Source organism: Amblyraja radiata, chromosome 1 (assembly GCF_010909765.2).
Source record: "Amblyraja radiata isolate CabotCenter1 chromosome 1, sAmbRad1.1.pri, whole genome shotgun sequence".
NCBI lineage: Eukaryota > Metazoa > Chordata > Chondrichthyes > Rajiformes > Rajidae > Amblyraja > Amblyraja radiata.
The window spans coordinates 160,777,025-160,797,029 of record NC_045956.1 but is presented as its reverse complement, the minus strand read 5'-3'; positions in this window follow the sequence as shown (position 1 = coordinate 160,797,029).

Below are 20,005 nucleotides of genomic sequence, written 5' to 3'. Positions count from 1 at the left end.
TTTTGATAGCGGGAAATATTTTGCAGTCCCGAATACTGTATTAATTTGGAATATATTTATGTAATTGCATGGTGCCTTATTTCACTCTAATTCTTTAACCCTGTTACAATAGTCAAGTGGAGATGTACACACTCAGCGATACTGACAGAGTGTGTAGGAAGGAACTGCAGATGCTGGTTTACACTGAAGATAGATACAAAATGCTGGAGTAACTCAACGGGAAAGGCAGCATCTCTGGTGAGAAGGAATGAGTGTTGTTTCGTGTCGCAATCCTTCTTCAGATGTCTAATGAATGGTCTTGACCCAAAACATCACCCATTCCTTCTCTCCAGAGATGCTGCCTGTCCCGCTGAGTTACTCCAGCATTTTGTGTCTATCTTCGATACTGACAGAGTACTGGATTGTCAGAAGCATCATGATGAGAATGATGCTTCTGACAATCTTCTCAGTGGATAGTCACCTTGTCGTGGTGGAGAAGCTTGTGTGGACCTGAGATCCTGAGAGTGATGCCGTCTGGAACTATGCTCCTCGTAGGGCCACCCATGGCGGTAAGGTCGAGGGGGAGGTCTCTGACAAAGGGCAATTCAACCAAGACCTCAATGGTGGAACAGGCAGAGGATGATGGCTGACCTTAGTGGAGCGTCACAACGGCTGGGAAGGCGGATGAAGGCTGCAGCACAAAAGAGTCTCCGGTTGTCTTGGACTCCATGCCACTGGATCCTGACCCAGATCTGTCATGGACCGTGGGGTGGTTGTCGGTGCACCAGTCTCCCCACGTTAAATAAAGTCGCGCACAGGAGTCCTCCATATAGGGAATAGCACCCTGGAGACACCCATGGTCAGCCATGACTGAAGGGGGCCTAAGAAGCTCATGAGGAGAACAACGTTAAACTGAGGCTCAGTTTCCACATTTATATAGACATTTAAAATGATCTGTGATTGAGATTCTCAGTCTAGATTTTTCCAAATCTAATGAAATATTTACAGATCATTCAGTTAGAGATTGTGTGCAAAACATTATAGCAATGACCACACTTCATAAATCTATACGTGAAGTACCTTGTACTGTTCGGAGGCACTATGTAAATGTACGACTTCATTAATTCCTACAATTTGTTCTTGAATAACCCTTTTGCTATTAATTTAATTGAAAAAAAGACACAAAGTGCTGAAGAATTGAATTGAAACTTTACATTTGGTTATTATCCAGTGTTCATTCAGAATACAGTCTTAGACTTCTATGGGTAAGATGTGGGTCAATTGGTTGGGCTAGTGTAGACCAATTAACCTACCAATTGAATTCAGGTCATTGGTAATATGAGGCAGTTGCATGTGAGCTGTGTCACTGTGCTACATTTACATTTCCTCCAAATGCCTGTCGGTTAATTTTCAGAGTCCACTTGTTTTAGAAACATGAATTCTGACCTGGGAAACATTCCCTAACAAACATTGAAATTAATACCTATTTAATGTTATGGTTTAGTTCACTCATATTACCTCAGCAAATGTCATACTGGAGTAAACCACCCTTCAAAATGTCCAGTCATCTTATTATAGAAGATTGTTTTTGTTTAAGTTGTAAAACCTTGTCTGGTTGTTTAACTGGTGAATTATTGTTCACACCTCAGTATCTTCCTTCCTTCTCCAAGTTAGTTACTGTTATCACAGCATATTTTAGCTTAAACCCTGCAATATGATTCTAGGTCACCTTTTTACCTGGTCCTTGTATCTGCTGATATTAAGTTTAGTGTAGGAAGGAACTGCAGATGCAGGTTTAAATCGAAGATAAACACAAAATGCTGGAGTAACTCAGCGGGACAGGCAGTATCTCTGGAAAGAAGGTATGATATTTTATTTTGGTCACTCTATCCTCTGAACCTTGGAAGCTATGGCATATTAGATGCAAGGACCTATGGTCTAATTTTCTGTGGAAAGATATTCTAATTGCAAGCTTTTTCTAAAAATATCTATTAAGAATGGCGCATTTTCTTATTGTAATATTACTAGTTATTGGACCAATTGGCAGCAGTGGAAGAAATCATTAGTATTGCTTCATGATATATCACTATGCATCAGTAAGGTTTAAACACTCATTATATTGGAAACTCTGTCATGTATAATGAAAAAGAGGATATTAAGTGTATTGCCTTAAGTCTGTCAATGGTAATGAAGACCAAATCAGCTGTGATTTATAGCACTAGTGGTTTAAGGCGTTTAAAATATCAGAATATGGTTGACTGAGTCAAAGTAAAACAAATCTGGGGAGTAATTTTGTTCAAAAGTATCCCCCCAGCATCTATGCAAGGAGCATAATCAGTGCTTTTGTTTGTGACAGTACATGCAAGAATGGCATATTGACACCTGTAAGTTGCTAAATGTCATTACTCTTGGTTTTCTAGCCATATAACACATATGTGTATTAATTGTGCAGAATGCCACCTTATTGTGTATTTAAAAAGTCAAAGGCCTGTTTCCATGCTGTAACTCTAAACTAAACTAATCTAAATCAGCGGCATGGTGGCGCAGCGGTAGACATAGAAACATAGAAAATAGGTGCAGGAGTAGGCCATTCGGCCCTTCGAGCCTGCACCGCCATTCAATATAATCATGGCTGATCATCCAACTCAGTATCCTGTACATGCCTTCTCTCCATACCCCCTGATCCCTTTAGCCACACGGGCCACATCTAACTCCCTCTTAAATATAGCCAATGAACTGGCCTTAACTACATTCTGTGGCAGAGAATTCCAGAGATTCACCAGACTTGCTGCCCTACAGCGCTGGAGACCCAGGTTCGATCCTGACTACTGGTGCTGTCTGTACGGAGTTTGTACGTTCTCCCCGTGACCTGAGTGGGTTTTCTCTGAGATCTTCTGTTTTCTCCCACACTCCAAACCCACGTACAGGTTTGTAGGTTAATTGGCTTGGTATAAGTGTAAAATTGTCACTAGTGCGTGTAGGATAGTGTTAAGTAAGTAAGTAAGTAAGTAAGTAAGTTTATTGGCCAAGTATTCACATACAAGGAATTTGCCTTGGTGCTCCGCCCACAAGTAACAACATGACATACAGTGACAGTTACAAATGACTCAGAAAACACTAAACATTAATAATAATAAGACATTAATGATAAAACACCATTGATCAAGCATGTGAACCAACAAAATACCAGATCAAAGGGAGGCTACAGATTTTTGGCTGTTGAGTAGAGCAACTACTCGTGGATAAAAACAGTTTTTATGTCTGGCTGTGGCAGCTTTGACAGTCCGGAGTTAATGTGCGGGGATCGCTGGTCGGCGCGGACTCAGTGAGCCGAAGGGCCTGTTTCCTCGATGTACCTCTAAACTAAACAGAGCCCTTGAGCACCTCCCTATAAGAAGGGTCCAAACTTAATACCAGCCTGTGAGTCAACAACAAGCTACCTTCTCCAGAGAAACCCTGCAGAATTCTCAAAAAGAGATTTTAAGGGTCTTCCTCTGTTTTTTACATTAATTCCTGAAATATGTTTTTCAGTGGCAAATCGTAATTCATTGTTAATCCGTAATGAATCATAAGAAGCTAAGGGTGAGAAGTTATTTTGTTTGCCTGATGGAAATATTCCAATGATTTTATTCATTTGTGAATTCCAGGTTTTGACCAGTGATGACGAATGAATAAAATCTGCCTGTCTTCTACTCCCTGGAGGGAAGCAGGGCATTTGGCACAATTCTCAAAAGGGAGGGTGAGCAGACAGAGGCCATTGTGCACAATGGTGCCAATGAATGAATGAAATGCTGCAGATTTAACACAGGGACTTAGAGAATGAAGGAATTAAACTTTATTGTCACATGTGACAAGTCATTGTGATATTCTTTGTTTTGCACACCAAGGTATGCAAAGAATCGCCACATAAAGGGCACCGACAAAGTTATAAGTATTCCATTTTATCACAAACCAATTTTAAGACATTCCATTTGTGGTCCCCTTAGTTCCCCCATGCCGGGTCCAAAGCAGGACCTTGAGGGTGGTAATCATTGGATTATTCCCAGAGCCACGTGCTAGTGTGGGCAAAATTAGGATAGGCAGTTGAATATGTGGTTGAGGAGCTGGTGCAAGGGGCAAGGGTTCACATTTATATATATGAATCCTTGAACCCTGAACCCTTGCCCCTTGCACCAGCTCATCATCCACATATTCATCTGCCCACTGTAACATATATATCTGAAGAAGGGTCTCGAAAAGCCTCGACCCAAAACGTCATTCATTCCTTCTCTCCAGAGATGCTGCCTGTCCTGCTGAGTTACTCCAGCTTTTTGTGTCTATCTTCGGTTTAAACCAGCATCTGCAGTTCCTTCCGACAACTAATATATATATATAAGATATAATATATTATATATATATTATATATGTGTTATATATTATATATATATATATATTCACACATATATATATGTGGAAGTATAAAAGGAATCAATGTAGGGGAATCTAGTCTGGGTGATGTACTAGACTACACCTGTAACTCTACAATTTCTTACAGTTGGTCAGAGCTGTTCCCAAACAAAATTGTGATGCAACCTGCGAGAATGTATTCTATGATGCATATGTAGAAGTTTGTATGTGTAGGAAAGAACTGCAGATGCTGGTTTAAATCACAGGTAGACACAAAATGTTGGAGTAACTCAGCAGGTCAGGCAGCATCTCTGGAGAGAAGGAATGGGTGACTTTTCGGGTCAAGGCCCTTCTTCTTCAGTTTGTGAGTGTCATTGGAGACATGCTGAATTTCCTCAGTTTCGCGTGGGGGTGGAGGCATTGGTGTGTGCCTTCTTGGCTGTTGCATTGATGTGGTTGATCCATGATGGATCGTTAGTGATAAGGAACTTGGAGGACCTCTCAACCATCACTTCGGCACCACTGATGCTAATTGGGGCCTACACTCCACCACCTGGCATTCTAAAAGACAAGAGTATACCACATGATTCTGCACATTGGATTGGCGTGTTAGGCAACCTCACAATGACATTTTCATAACCAAATGCATAGACGCTGGAATAATACATAAATGCTGGAAATACTCATCAATTCAGGCAGAATTACTGGAGAGAGAAATACAGTTAGTTTTACAGGATACTGACTTTACATCAGTAAATATTAAAGTGCAGAGCATCTACAGTATATTCTTCTTGAATCCCCATATATCTTCCAGGACAAAAATATAATGGAGATGTATGGGGCAAGTTTTTTTTACACAGAGGATGGTGGGGGCCTAGAACGCATTGCCTGGGGTTGTGGTGGAGGCAGATATACGATAGTGGCCTTTAAGAAGCTTTTAGATAGGCACATAGACTTGGAGGGAATGGAGAGAAATGGATCACTTGCAGGCAGATGTAATGAGTTCAGCTAGGCACCATGTTCGGCACAAACATTGTGGGCTGAAGGGCCGTTCCTGTGCTGTGCTGTTCTATATAATTTGGGGAACATGAAACCTGGGAAGAACATCAGTTAAAAATATAAGATTTGTAAAGCCTCTAGTCAGATCTTCGTCAGCTGCAGATGAAGACCAATGTGACAAATTAGAAGCTGAAAGTGATTCTGATTCTGGTTTGTGTAACATCAATTCCGAATGATTTTATCTTCACATTTTGCTGATCTCCAAAGAATATGGAAAGCAGATGAATTAAATTTTAAGGAACACACTCTAAGCCTGGGACACGAGGGATTTATTGCCCTTGGTGTCCCATTTTTAGCAGAAGGGTTAAAATCCTATATTTTCTATTCTACTGCAGATATTAACCCATTTAAAATAGTACTCCAAAAAAAGACTCAATTAACACTGTGTGAACTAATGCATTTAATACCTAGATTAGTAATTGGATATAAATAGGATTGATAGGTAAAAGGATATGTGCCAGCGATGACCATGAAATCTTGTGTGAAACGTAGAGGGATGTGATTTTAAAGAGGACACGTTTAGATCATATAAACTAAATTAGGTTTGCAATATGTTTCTCCTTAAATGCGTTGTTTCTTGAGATGAAGTTATTTTTGTTATTTAAGTAAAATTGACCCCCAGTTTCCATCTTTACGTATTTAGAGATTGAGCGTGGAAACAGGCCTTTCGGTCTGCGGAGTGCATGCTAACCATCCAGCATCCGTTCGCACAACTATTTATCCCACTTTCTCATCCACTCCTTACATGCTCGGAAGCGATTTACAGCAGCCATTTGACCTACAAACCCACATGTCTTTGGAATGTGGGAGGAAACTGAAGCACCTGTTCACAACTACTACCTGTGCGGTGTGCTAGGTTTTAGAATACTATCAAAATATTATTGCAGCTAGAAACATTGTACAACCCCCCCCGCCCAATGACTTGATAATGTACAATTTCCTGATTATTGGCTTTTTTAATTGTTATCAATGAGAAATCAACTTCAGGAAGCAAGGTGGAGTACAATGCCCAATCAACATCAAGGATGCCGAAATGGAAATGGTTGGGAGCTCATTGTCAACAACTGTCAGAGTGAAATTCTATCTGCTTACTATATTCTTTGGAGATCAGCAAAATGTGAAGATAAAATCATTCGGAATTGATGTTACACAAACCAGAATCAGAATCACTTTCATCTTCTAATTTGTTACATTGGTCTCCATCTGTAGCTGACAAAGATCTGGCTAGAGGGCTTACAATTCTTATATTTTTACCTTTTTTCACTGTTCTTCCCAGGTTTCATGTTGCCCATATTATATAGAACATAGAACATAGTACAGCACAGGAACGGGTCCTTCCGCCCACAATGTTTGTGCGCAACATGATGCCTGAATCCTCACTGTTCGGCCAATGTTGGTGTTGTCTACAAATCGACTCAATTTACATCCATATTGTTAGTATAGATGACAATTAAACATGGATCCAGCACAGATCCCTGTGATACACCACTGATCACATGCCTTCAATTAGGAAATAAACCCTCCACCACCACATTCTGACTCCTTCCACCAAACCAATCATGAATCCAATTGGCCAGCTCATCCTGGATCCCATGCAATATAGCCTGTCATAGAGTCATACAGTGTGGAAATAGGCCCTTCAGCCCAAATTGCCCACACCGGCCAACATGTCCCAATGTTGGGAAAGTCCAGGACAATGGGTCACAGTTTAAGGATAAGGGGGAAATCCTTTAGAACCGAGATGAGAAAAACATTTTTCACACAGAGTGGTGAATCTCTGGAACTCTCTGCCACAGAAGGTAGTTGAGGCCAGTTCATTGGCTATATTTAAGAGGGAGTTAGATGTGGCCCTTGTGGCTAAAGGGATCAGGGGGTATGGAGAGAAGGCAGGTACAGGATACTGAGTTGGATGATCAGCCATGATCATATTGAATGGCGGTGCAGGCTCGAAAGGCCGAATGGCCTACTCCTGCACCTATTTTCTATGTTTCTATGTTTCTATGTCCCATCTACACTAGTCCCACCTGCCTGCATTTGGCCCATATTCCTCTAAACCTGTCCTATCCATGTATCTGTCTAAATGTTTCCTAAACATTGCGATAGTACCTGCCTCAACTACCAACTCCGGCAACTCGATCCATGCACCCACCACCTTTGTGTGAAATATGTTACCCCTAAGGTTCCTATTAAATCTTTCCCCCCTCATCTTAAACCTATGCCATTTGGTTCTTGCTACCCCTACTCTGGGCAAGAGACTCTGTGCGTCTACCCGATCTATTCCTCCCATGGAATCAGACTAGCCTTCCTTGCAGACTTTGTCAAAGGCCTTGCTGTAGTCCATATAGGCGATGCCCTCCCACCCTGTCTTCATCATTCCTTTTTAAGAATGGACCTCTTCAAAAAATCTTTCAAATTTGTCAGGCATGAATCCCATGCACGAAGCCATGCTGACTACCTCTTATCTGCCCTTGCCTGTCCAAGTCATAGCAAGTCTTGAGAGTGTGCCACCCAATGCAGTCTGTAGATCAAACAGTATTGCTGAATTGATCCGGGTCTGATTTTGATGTGTGCTGGGCATGGCGGGAACCGCAACAACATGCTTTTGACACTCTAAAACGTCAGATGTCATGCCCACCTATCCTGGCTTATTACGATGTCAATAAACCTGTTACTTTGATGCATCCCAGTACGGCCTCGGTGCAGCATGTGAGCTGGATGAGCAGCCCGTTGCTTATGCAGATGGCGACAGATGGCACAATGGGCTAAGTGTTCGGCTGGCAACCGGAAGGTAGCCGGTTCGAATCCCGCTTGGAGTGCATACTGTCGTTGTGTCCTTGGGCAAGACACTTCACCCACCTTTGCCTGTGTGTGAATGTGTGTGAATGTGTGTGAGTGATTGGTGGTGGTCGGAGGGGCCGTAGGCGCAGATTGGCAGCCACGCTTCCGTCAGTCTGCCCCAGGGCAGCTGTGGCTACAGAAGTAGCTTACCACCACCGAGTGTGACTGAGGAGTGAATGAATAATGCGATGTAAAGCGCCTTGAGTATTAGAAAGGCGCTATATAAATCCCATCCATTATTATTATTATTATGCTTCCAGGATGATGACGGACACGGTGACGAGGTATGCTCAGATCGAGAAGGAATTACTGGCAGTGGTCTTTCCATGTGTCAAATGCAACGATTACATTTCTGGCAAGGCTGTTACCGTAGAGGCCGACCACCAACCTTTGGTTACCATTTTAAACAAGCCTATACATGCTGCTCTGGCACGGGTGCAAAGAATGATGCTGCAGCTCCAGAAGTATGATGTCTCTCTCATTTACAAGCAGGGTAAGCACATGTACCTGGCTGACACATTATCCCGTGCGTCCAGCACACATCAAAACCAGACACGGATCAAATCAGCAATAGTGTTTGATCTACACAGTCTAGAAGCACTAAACTGCAGATATGAGGTTTGGGCAGCAAGCAATCACATATCCAAAGATCCTCTCTGTTTCAGAGTAACTGAGAAAAAGAGAAATAGAATCAAGCAAAAATGTTTAAGGAACATAGAAACATAGAAACATAGAAAAAAGGTGCAACAGTAGGCCATTCGGCCCTTCGAGCCTGCACCGCCATTCAATATGATCATGGCTGATCATCCAACTCAGTATCCCATCCCTGCCTTCTCTCCATACCCCCTGATCCCTTTAGCCACAAGGGCCACATCTAACTCCCTCTTAAATATAGCCAATGAACTGGCCTCAACTACCTTCTGTGGCAGAGAATTCCACAGATTCACCACTCTCTGTGTAAAAAATGATTTTCTCATCTCGGTCCTAAAATACTTCCCTCTTATCCTTAAACTGTGACCCCTTGTTCTGTACTTCCCCCAACATCGGGAATAATCTTCCTGCATCTAGCCTGTCCAACCCCTTAAGAATTTTGTAAGTTTCTATAAGATCCCCCCTCAATCTTCTAAATTCTAGCGTGTACAAGCCGAGTCTATCCAGTCTTTCTTCATATGAAAGTCCTGCCATCCCAGGAATCAGTCTGGTGAACCTTCTCTGTACTCCCTCTATGGCAAGAATGTCTTTCCTCAGATTAGGAGACCAAAACTGTACGCAATACTCCAGGTGTGGTCTCACCAAGACCCTGTACAACTGCAGTAGAACCTCCCTGCTTTTATACTCAAATCCTTTGCTATGAATGCTAACATACCATTCGCTTTCTTCACTGCCTGCTGCACCTGCATGCCTACTTTCAATGACTGGTGTGCAATGACACCCAGGTCTCATTGCATCTCCCCTTTTCCTAATCGGCCACCATTCAGATAATAGTCTACTTTCCTGTTTTTGCCACCAAAGTGGATAACCTCACATTTATCCACATTATACTGCATCTGCCATGCATTTACCCACTCATCCAACCTATCCAAGTCACCTTGCAGCCTCCTAGCATCCTCCTCATAGCTTTGTGTCATCCGCAAACTTGGAGATGATGCATTTAATTCCCTCGTCCAAATCATTAATATATATTGTAAATATATATTGTAAAATCCGGAAGTGGCGGCGCCGGGAACGGCTGCGGCTCGCCTGCAGTCCGTTTGTCTTTTACTTTTTTGTGTTGTATTTTTTTCGTTTTGTCTAGTTACGTTTTTGGTTTTTAGGTCGTGTTTATGTGGGGTGGGGGTGGGGGGGTGAAACGGGGCTTGCTGTCTCTCCCTACGGGGGAATACGACCTTTTTGTCGTATCCCCCTTCTCTGCCTCCGTCTACACTGAGGCCTAATGGCGGAGCTGGCGACCTCGGGACTCTGGAGGCAGCTGACAGGACTCGCCCTGAGCTCCCGTGAGGGTGGCCCAGCCCGGGGCTGGAACTGCGCTCTCGTGAGAGCGGCCTGGCGAGGGGCTGAGAGACTTTCCCGTGAGGGGCTGTGGCCCGTCGGAGTGGCCCAGCCCGAGGGAGAACGGCACTCACGTCGGAGTGGCCCAGCCCGAGGGAGAACGGCACTCCCGTCGGAGTGGCCCAGCCCGAGGGAGAACGGCACTCACGTCGGAGTGGCCCAGCCCGAGGGAGAACGGCACTCACGTCGGAGTGGCCCAGCCCGAGGGAGAACGGCACTCACGTCGGAGTGGCCCAGCCCGAGGGAGAACGGTACTCACGTGAGGGCGATCCGGCTCGGGGCTGGAACGGTGCTCCGGTGGCTGGGACGGCGTTCTGAGGCGGTGACCTGAGTCCTGGGTTGAGCCGCGGGTCAGCGGCTGCGTGTGCTGGACTGGAGGGCGGCAGCTTCGACCACCCCCGGGCCGCGGTGTTTGAACCGGCCCGTTTGCGGGGTTCGGTGAGCCGCGGGACTGTTGGTACCATCGCCCGGTGGGGAATCTCCTCAGTGCAGAGGGAGAAGAGGAGGGAAGAGACTGCAGCCCTAAGATTTTTGCCTCCATCACAGTGAGGAGGTGCTTGGTGGACTCACTGTGGTGGATGTTAATTTGTGTTTACTGTTGTTTATTATTGTATTATTGTATGTATGACTGCAGGCACGAAATTACGATCAGACTGAAAGGTCTGAATGACAATAAAGGAAATTCAATTCAATTAATCGCGATGAATGGTGGAAATGATTTAATCTTGTTTAGACGAAATTTCGATCAGACCGTAAGGTCTGAATGACAATAAAGGTATTCTATTCTATTCTATTCTATTCTATTCTAAATAGCTGGGGTCCCAGCACTGAGCCTTGCGGTACCCCACTAGTCACTGCCTGCCATTCTGAAAAGGACCCGTTTACTCATACTCTTTGCTTCCTGTCTGCCAGCCAGTTCTCTATCCACATCAATACTGAACCCCCAATACCATGTGCTTTAAGTTTGTATACTAATCTCTTATGTGGGACCTTGTCGAAAGCCTTCTGAAAGTCCAGATATAACACATCCACTGGTTCTCCCTTATCCACTCTAGTTACATCCTCAAAAAATTCTATAAGATTCGTCAGACATGATTTACCTTTCATAAATCCATGCTGAATTTGTCCAATGATTTCACCACTTTCCAAATGTGCTGCTATCCCATCTTTAATAACTGACTCCAGCATTTTCCCCACTACCGATGTTCGACTAACTGGTCTGTAACATGACCATTATAGAATGATTATAAGGTTATGGGACTAATAATTTTGAACTAATTCAGGAGAAAATATATATTAAAATTTTAATATATAAATATATATATTAAAATGTTAGCATGTCAGTTTAAGAGTTTGCAAAAAACTTAAAATCAAAAGTGACTATGAAGTACACATTGTCAAAATGTTGAATTGGTTCAGCAGTAGTTATCCAGTCCATTGAGGCTGATTAACCAGCTTTCAAAATCATAACTAACCCGGCCGACCCTTGTTCCACACCAAAATGCATATTAGTTTAGTTTAGTTTAGAGATACAGTGCGGAAACAGGCCCACCGAGTCTGCGCCGACCAACAATCACCCCATGAACTAGTTCTATCCAAAACACTAGGAACAATTTACAGAAGCCAATTAACGTACAAACCCACATGTCTTTGGAATGTGGGAGGAAACCGGAGCACCCAGAGAAAGACGGTCACAGGGAGAGCATACAAACACAGCCCAGATAGCACCCATAGTCAGGATCGAACCCAGGTCTCTGGCGCTGTAAGGCAGCAACTCTACCACTGAGCCACCCTGTTCTTCCAAGCTATTCAGTTGTATCAAACTTTTAAAATCAATTCAACAACCACGAGTGTCTTAAGGATAATTACTGGTGGGCAATAATCAGCCATACTAAGGTGGATAAAAATGCCTGAGAAACTCAGCGGGTCAGACAGCATCTATGGAGCGAAGGAATAGATGGCGTTTTGGGTCGAGACATCACCTATTCCTTCGCTCCACAGATGCTGCCTCACCCGCTGAGTTCCGCCAGCATTTTTGTCTACCTTATCAGCCATACTAGTGTATGGAGTATCAATTTAAAGATATATTTAGCCCGATCATTTTTAAAGAATGGTCGATAGAATAAGTGTACTTTTTATTTTCAGTGCATTCTTTAAAGATCTCAGCCACTGTTATTTCTCTCAGCAAGCCACCCTCATTACATATTTTGTATTTAAACAATTTATGATGGGGTACAGGGGCAGATTTATCTGTGTGACAAGACACCGCAAAGTCATAAATATATTCTTAATTAATTTATGCCTGGAAGATTCTGTAGGGGATCTCTGAATTGCTTGCTGTAACTTTAATAAAGGTGTAGATTAAACTCTGGTGGAGGCATTATTTCTCTAATTTTCAGTGGGAAATTATGGCTGCCCATTGAGGAACTGCCTGCAGAAATTGTGCTGTACATAGCCCAAAGGCTTTTATAAGGCCCATGTGAAGAGGAAACGTTTCCCAAATGGCATAACGGTAAATGATTTTTATATCAAGTGATGAAAGCGTGATGAAATTTCAAAGATGATCAAATCTAAATTTCAACTCCAACACCCTTTGTAAACATTGGCTTAATTGACATGGAGATGATTGGAATGTCGGCTGTTAAGTACATTAATCACTCAGTAGCTCTCGACAAAAGACCAATCAACTTATCCAGTGAACAACTAATCCATACCGATCAAGAAGGTTCGATTCCGAGACTAAGAATAGTTTGCTGCTCTCAGAGTTGCTACAATTGACCGAAGTGTAGGGGAAGGTAAATCCGCACTGATATGAATATTCAGCAACTCCTGCTGGAAGTACGAGTGCGTGAACATTGAGTCCAGCTGTAACACATTCTATATTTTTATTCTGTTGTTCAGCCAAGGTTCATAAATGGGGAAATTTTCGGGCGAAGCTGCGCTTGTGAGATCTCACCGTGTCGGAAGAAAGAGGAGGCCGGAAAATTAACATCTGAGGGAAAAGTCCATGAAACCTTAATGACCTTAATTATGCAGTATCATACAAGGTACACGGGTGTGACATTTAGGTCATAAGGTCATACGGAATAGGAGTAGTATTAGAATCAATTCTACTCCGCCATTCAATCATGGCTCATCTATCTTTCCCTGCTAACCCTATTCTCCGGGCTTCTCCCCATTACCTCTGACACATGTACTAATCAAGAATCTATCTATCACTGCCTTAAAAATATCCACTGGCTTGGCCTCCACGGCCTTCGGCAGCAAAGAATTCCACAGATTCACCATTTAAGGGGAAAGGGCAGCCTCTAAGACTCAGCTGTGGCCAATCACACTCTGTGTTCTCTTTTCCTGAGTTTAATATTCAACTTGGGACTAAACTAACAAATCTGTTTATACCAGGGAGATGTTATGTGGGTTATACAGAAGAGTGAGCAAAATACCATAATATTAGGGCTATGGGTCAAACGCGAGCAGTTTGGACGAGCATAGATGGGGCTTCATGGTTAGCATCGTCGAGCCAGGCCAAAGGATCGTTTTCCCTACTGTATGATTCTGTGACTCTATATTGAATTTTGGTGGAAATGTTATCCAATTACAAGGGAGTTTCTCAAATGGGTGAAGCATTAACATTAGCACCAATGTTTCCATCCTGCACCTTTAACAAAAATAAATCAATATCAATCCATTATTTTTGGATTTCACATGAAGATTCAGGACAGTACTTGGTGTGCATTCAAAGGGGTCTGTACTGGACTGCTATGTGTCATGTGACCTAATTAGTGCGGGTGTCAAAGGTTACAGGGAGAAGGCAGGAGAATGGGGTTGAGAGGGAAAGATAGATCAGCCATGATTGAATGGTGGAGTAGACTCAATGGGTCGAATGGCCTAATTCTGCTCCTATGACATATGATCGACTTTTCTAACTCTTTGGCAATGTGTAATGGGTGGCCTATTTTAAGCCTCACAGAAAGTTCTAATGTCTGATGTGTTTTTATTCCATTTATTCATTTTTCATGGTAAGGACAACGTCTACCTATCATTACACATTCCTCCCCCTTTTATTCCCCTCTATTTACTGGCCCCACTGTGCACGTCCATTTTTTCCTCACTGTTCCATCCACCCTTTCCCACTTTCTCCCCTGCCCCCTTCCACCGGATTAACATTACACTCCTCTTCTCTCCTTATCTGATACCCTTTTGCCTCCTTATCACATCTAGTCTTTGTCCAACCATCTGCCAATCAAACCCACCTCACCTGTATCCACCTATCACTCAGGCTTTTTCCAGCCCCCCACTTCTTTTTCAGCTTTCTCCCCCCTACAATTAGTCTGAAGAAGGGTCCCAACCTGAAACGTCACCTATTCATTTCCTCCAGATATGTTGCCAGACCCACTCTGTTTTGTTTTGTAAACCGGCATCTGTAGTTCATTGTGTCTCCAACTAATACCCATCCCCGATTGCTCCTGAACAGAGTAGTTCACTAGGTTATCTCAAAATCAACATAATTGTAATGAACCTGAAGTCTCACACACATCAGACCTGATAAGGATGGCAACATTCCTCCTCCAAAGAACCTCAATGAACCAAACAGAATTTCATTACCACCAGTAGATTTGTGTTCATCATAACTTTTTCAAAAATACCAAATAAGTTCATAAGTTATGAACTAGAGGGCATAGGTAAAGGTGAAGGGTAAAAGATTTAATAGAATCTAAGGGGTAACATTTTCGCACAAAGGGTGGTGGGTGTGCGGAACGAGCTGCCGGATGAGGTAGTTGAGGCAGGGACTAGCACAAAGTTTATTTAGACAGGCACGTGGATGGGACAGGTTTGGAGGGATATGGGCTAAACGCAGGCAAGTGGGACTAGTATAGATGGGACATGTCGGCCGGTGTGGGCACGTTGGGCCGAAGGGCCTGTTTCCACACAGTATCACTCTATGACTCTGCCGAAGAAGACTGATGGACTAATTTGCTGAGTTTATTCAGGAGTGGGATTGGTCCACACGTAAAAGGATTCAAAGGATGTGAGGCTAGTGCAGAAAAGCATTGCTGAAATAACAGAGCAACTATTATTTTGTTCAATAGCAGGGAAAGCATATGGAGTCTAATGGCAACTGCAGTTTCCAATTGTAGTGATCTTCAACGCAGCTACAGGCCTGGTGATTTCCTCCTGATAACCCACATAATATACAACTCGCATATCATTTTAAATAGAGTGAGAGTAGGCCATTCAGCCCCTCAAGCTGCTCTGCCATTCAATAAGATCAGGGCTGATCCTCACCATTTCATTGAATTAGCCCCTCAATGTGGCTTGGGAACCGCTCATCCCAAGACTGCAAGAAATTGCAGAAAATTGTGGACGCAGCCCAGACCATCACACAACCTCCCCTCCATTCTTCTTTCCCTCCAGAGATACTGCCTGTCCTGTCCTGCTGAGTTACTCCAGCATTTTTATGTCTGTCTCCCTTCATTTACACTTCAGGTTGCCTTGGGAAGGCTACCAGTATAATCAACGACGAGTCTCACCCTCTCACTTCCTCTTCTCCCTTCTCCCATCAGGCAAGAGGTACAGAAGTGTGGGAACGCACACCTCCAGATTCAGGGCTAGTTTCTTCCTGGCTGTTATCAGGCGATGGAACCATTCAATCAACTACGAGGGAGTGGTCCTGAGCTACTCCCTTCCTCATTGGAGATCCTTTGACTATCTTTAATCAGATTTTACTGGACTTTATCTTGCACTAAATGTTATAACCCTTTGTCATGTATCTGTACACTGTGGATGGCTCGATTGTAATCATGAATAGTTTTTCCACTGACTGATTAGCAGGCAACAAAAGCTTTTCACTGTACCTCAGCACATGTGACAATAAACTAAACTAAATCTATTGATCTCTACCTTGCATGCACAAGGTAATGGAGTCTCCACACACCACTTGGGTAGAGAATGACAAAGATTCACCACTCGTGGCTGGGGACGGGTCTCCTCAATGGCCGGCCCCTTATTATGAGAGCATGGCCCTGTGTCAGGGCACCATTGCCATCATTTCTGCATCAACCCTCTCAAGCCCCTTAAAAATGGTCCACCTTTTTAGTAGCTGGTGACAAACTGACACCAGCTGTGGATGTGTGGCTGCCCTCTGAATCATGCCAGGTTTTGCTATGATCCAACCCTCCAGATATTCACTGGAGATATCTCCCTCTGGGAATTGGGAAGGTGAGCGTTGTCGAGTTATTAACAATGGAGGCTGCTGCAGCTCAATCAATACACAATTTGCAGGGAGTAATGAATGACAATCATTGGAACGTGAGTCTGTATGGGATCAGAAATATCCTCGCCACTTCACACCCATAGGAGTGCGAACCCCAGCTGAATTTTCCCACCTCCGATTAAAGACCTGAAGAAGGATCTGAAGAAGGGTCCTGACTCGAAACATCACCTCTCCATTTCCCCAGTGATGCTGCCTGATCTGCTGACTTACTCCAGCATCTTATGTCTGTCTTTGGTATAAACCAGCATCTGCAGTTCCCTTTCATTCCATTTTATCCCAAACAAACCAGCAGCTCTAGTAGGCAATTCCTATTGGATCCATTATTCTTATTTTAACATTTGTTAAAACCTATCTAATGAGCATATCTATGTCCTTTCCCTTAGTCATAGAGTACTGCAGAACAACACCGGCACTGGCCCTTCTGCCCACCATCAATCACGCATTCACACTAATCCTATTTTATTCTCCGCACATTCTTCCTGAATCCCACCACTCACCTACACATTTGGGGCCAGTGCAATGGCCAATTAAACTACTTACCTGCATGTCTTTGGGATATGGGACAAAGCCGGAAGATTGATCCCTGGGATGGCGGGACTGTCATATGAGGAAAGATTGAAAAGACTAGGCTTGTATTCACTGGAGTTGAGAAGGATGAGGGGGTATCTTATAGAAACATATAAAATTATAAAAGGACTGGTCAAGCTAGATGCAGGAAAAATGTTCCCAATGTTAGGCGAATGCAGAACCAGGGGCCACAGTCTTAGAATAAAGGGGAGGCCATTTAAGACTGAGATGAGAAAAAACTTTTTCACCCAGAGAGTTGTGAATTTATGGAATTCCCTGCCCCAGAGGGCAGTGGAGGCCAAGTCACTGGATGGATTTAAGAGAGAGTTAGATAGAGCTCTAGGGGCTAGTGGGGTCAAGGGATATGGGGAGAAGGCAGGCACGGGTTATTGATAGGGGATGATCAGCAATGATCACAATGAATGGCGGTGCTGGCTCGAAGGGCCGAATGGCCTCCTCCTGCACCTATTTTCTATGTTTCTATGTTTCTAATCTCACCTAGCGGAGGGAGAATGTGTCAACTCCACACAGACAGACTTACCCCTCCACAGACTGCACCACCATGCTGCCCACATTTAACCTGAAGAACAAATACTGATCCAGTCTCACACGTTGAAATTATCAGAGGTAATAAAATAAAAATCATCTTTATATATGTTATCTGCACATAGGCCAAGAACATTGAGGTTTCAGTGGAGCTTAAAACAGGGAGCATGAAAGTAAGTACACTTTGGGCACCATATCTGAGGAAGGGCTCTGGAGGGGGTCCAGAGGAGGTTTACAAGAATGGTCCCAGGAATGAGTAGACATATGATGAGCGTTTGACAGCACTGGGCCTGTACTCGCTGGAGGTTAGAAGGATGAGGGGACGACCTCATTGAAACTTATCGAATAGTGAAAGGCTTGGATAGAGTGGATGTGGAGAGAATGTTTCCACTTGTGGGAGAGTCTAGGATTAGAGGTCATAGCCTCAGAATTAAAGGACATTCCTTTGGGAAGGAGATGATGAGAAATGTCTATAGTCAGAGGGTGGTGAATCTGTGGAATTCCTTGTCACAGACGGCTGTGGAGGCCAAGTCAATGGATATTTCTAAGACAGAGATTGATATATCCTTGATTAGTACGGGTGTCAGGAGTTATGGGGAGTAGGCAAGAGAATGGGGTTAGGAGGGAGAGATAGATCAGCCATGATTGAATGGCAGAGTAGACTTGATGGGCCAATGGCGTAATTCTGCTACTATCACGTGACCTTATGACTCGGTGGGCAGGAGTAGGCTGGTCCACTCCCTAGAATCACCATGTACAGCTTGCTCACGACCACATTCACCGGGGTGAGATCCCAAGCCCTTCTGTAGCTGCCCCTTTCACACTTTCACAATGATAGCGCCTCAGTCTGCAGAAATCCTTCCCCATAATTAATAGGATGTTTCGAGGAGACAGTGGGAAGCATCAATGAGAGTAGAACATTTGATATGTTATACATAGGCAGATGGCAAACTCTCATATGGCTGATCTGTTGAGAAAGTAAAAGCCCGTGGAATCTAAAGGGAAGTATCAGGTAGATTTAAAAATTAACCCAGTAGCAGAAAGAAAAGAGTAAAGTAAACATAGAAAAGTTGGATGATCAGCCATGATCATATTGAATGGCGGTGCAGGCTCGAAGGGCCGAATGGCCTACTCCTGCACCTATTTTCTATGTTTCTATGTAAAATAGAACAATTTAGCATAGGAACAGGTCCATCGGCCAACAATGTTCTGCTGAAAATGATGCCAGGTTAAATTAAGCACCTCTGCCTGCACATGATCCATGTCCTTCTATAGCCATGTGCCTTTCCAAATGGCTTTTAAATCCGACTACTGTGTCTGCCTCCACCACCACCCCTGGCAATGTGTTCCAGGCATTCATCACTATGTGTAAAAACCTTGCCCCGCATATCTCCTTTTAACTTTGCCTCCCTGACCTTGAAGCTATGCCTTCTAGCCTTTGACATTTCCACCCTAGGACAAAGGTTCTGACTATTTACTCTTAGTGGTCTGCACGTATTAGAGTCACAGTTGAGAATGGGACAGAATTAAAATGTAGCAGTGTGATAATGATGAGGAAAGTTCTCGGTTCCAAGAAAATGTCAGTGAACTTCATTGGCGGATACAACAATTAATAAATTTAATTCAATCTGCAGAAGTTACGAAGGAAAACTGGATGCATGTCCTTATTAGTCATGCTGGAAATATATTAACATTGGTAGGGTCAAATGTGGAGAAGTATGTTTAGTTCTGGTCACCACACCCGCAAAGGAGGTTGCAGGTGGTTGCCGGAGGTTGCAGGTAGTGGAAGCAGGTAGGGAGACTGACAAAAAACCTCCGGGGACCGCACGGAAACCTTGGGTGGGGCTCAAAGTCTCCAGGGTTTCCGTTCAGGTTTCCTAAGTGGGACAGGGGCATAACAAATAGAGCAGAGAGGAGAATTTTCGTTGTCTCTGTACTGTACACTGACAATGACAATTAAAGTTGAATCTGAATCTGAATTTGAATTGCTGGAGCTGAAGAACTATGGTTATATGCTTATGTTCTATTAGGATGAAATGAGCTTCCGGAGAGGTGTGTAAACATTATGGCTGGACTATACAGAGTAAACAGAAAGGACCTATTTGCTTTAGCACAGACATCATTGCATAGATTAAACGGTAGAAGGATTAGAGAGAGTTGAGAGGGTGATGGGAGTTTTGAAGTCACCACCTCAAAAGACTGGAGCCAGAATTCATGACTGCATTTAAAACGTCTACAATAAGCACTTGGAATCATGACCTGCTGGGCACTGAACCAAGATCTAGGAGGAAGGGAGAAATTAATGTC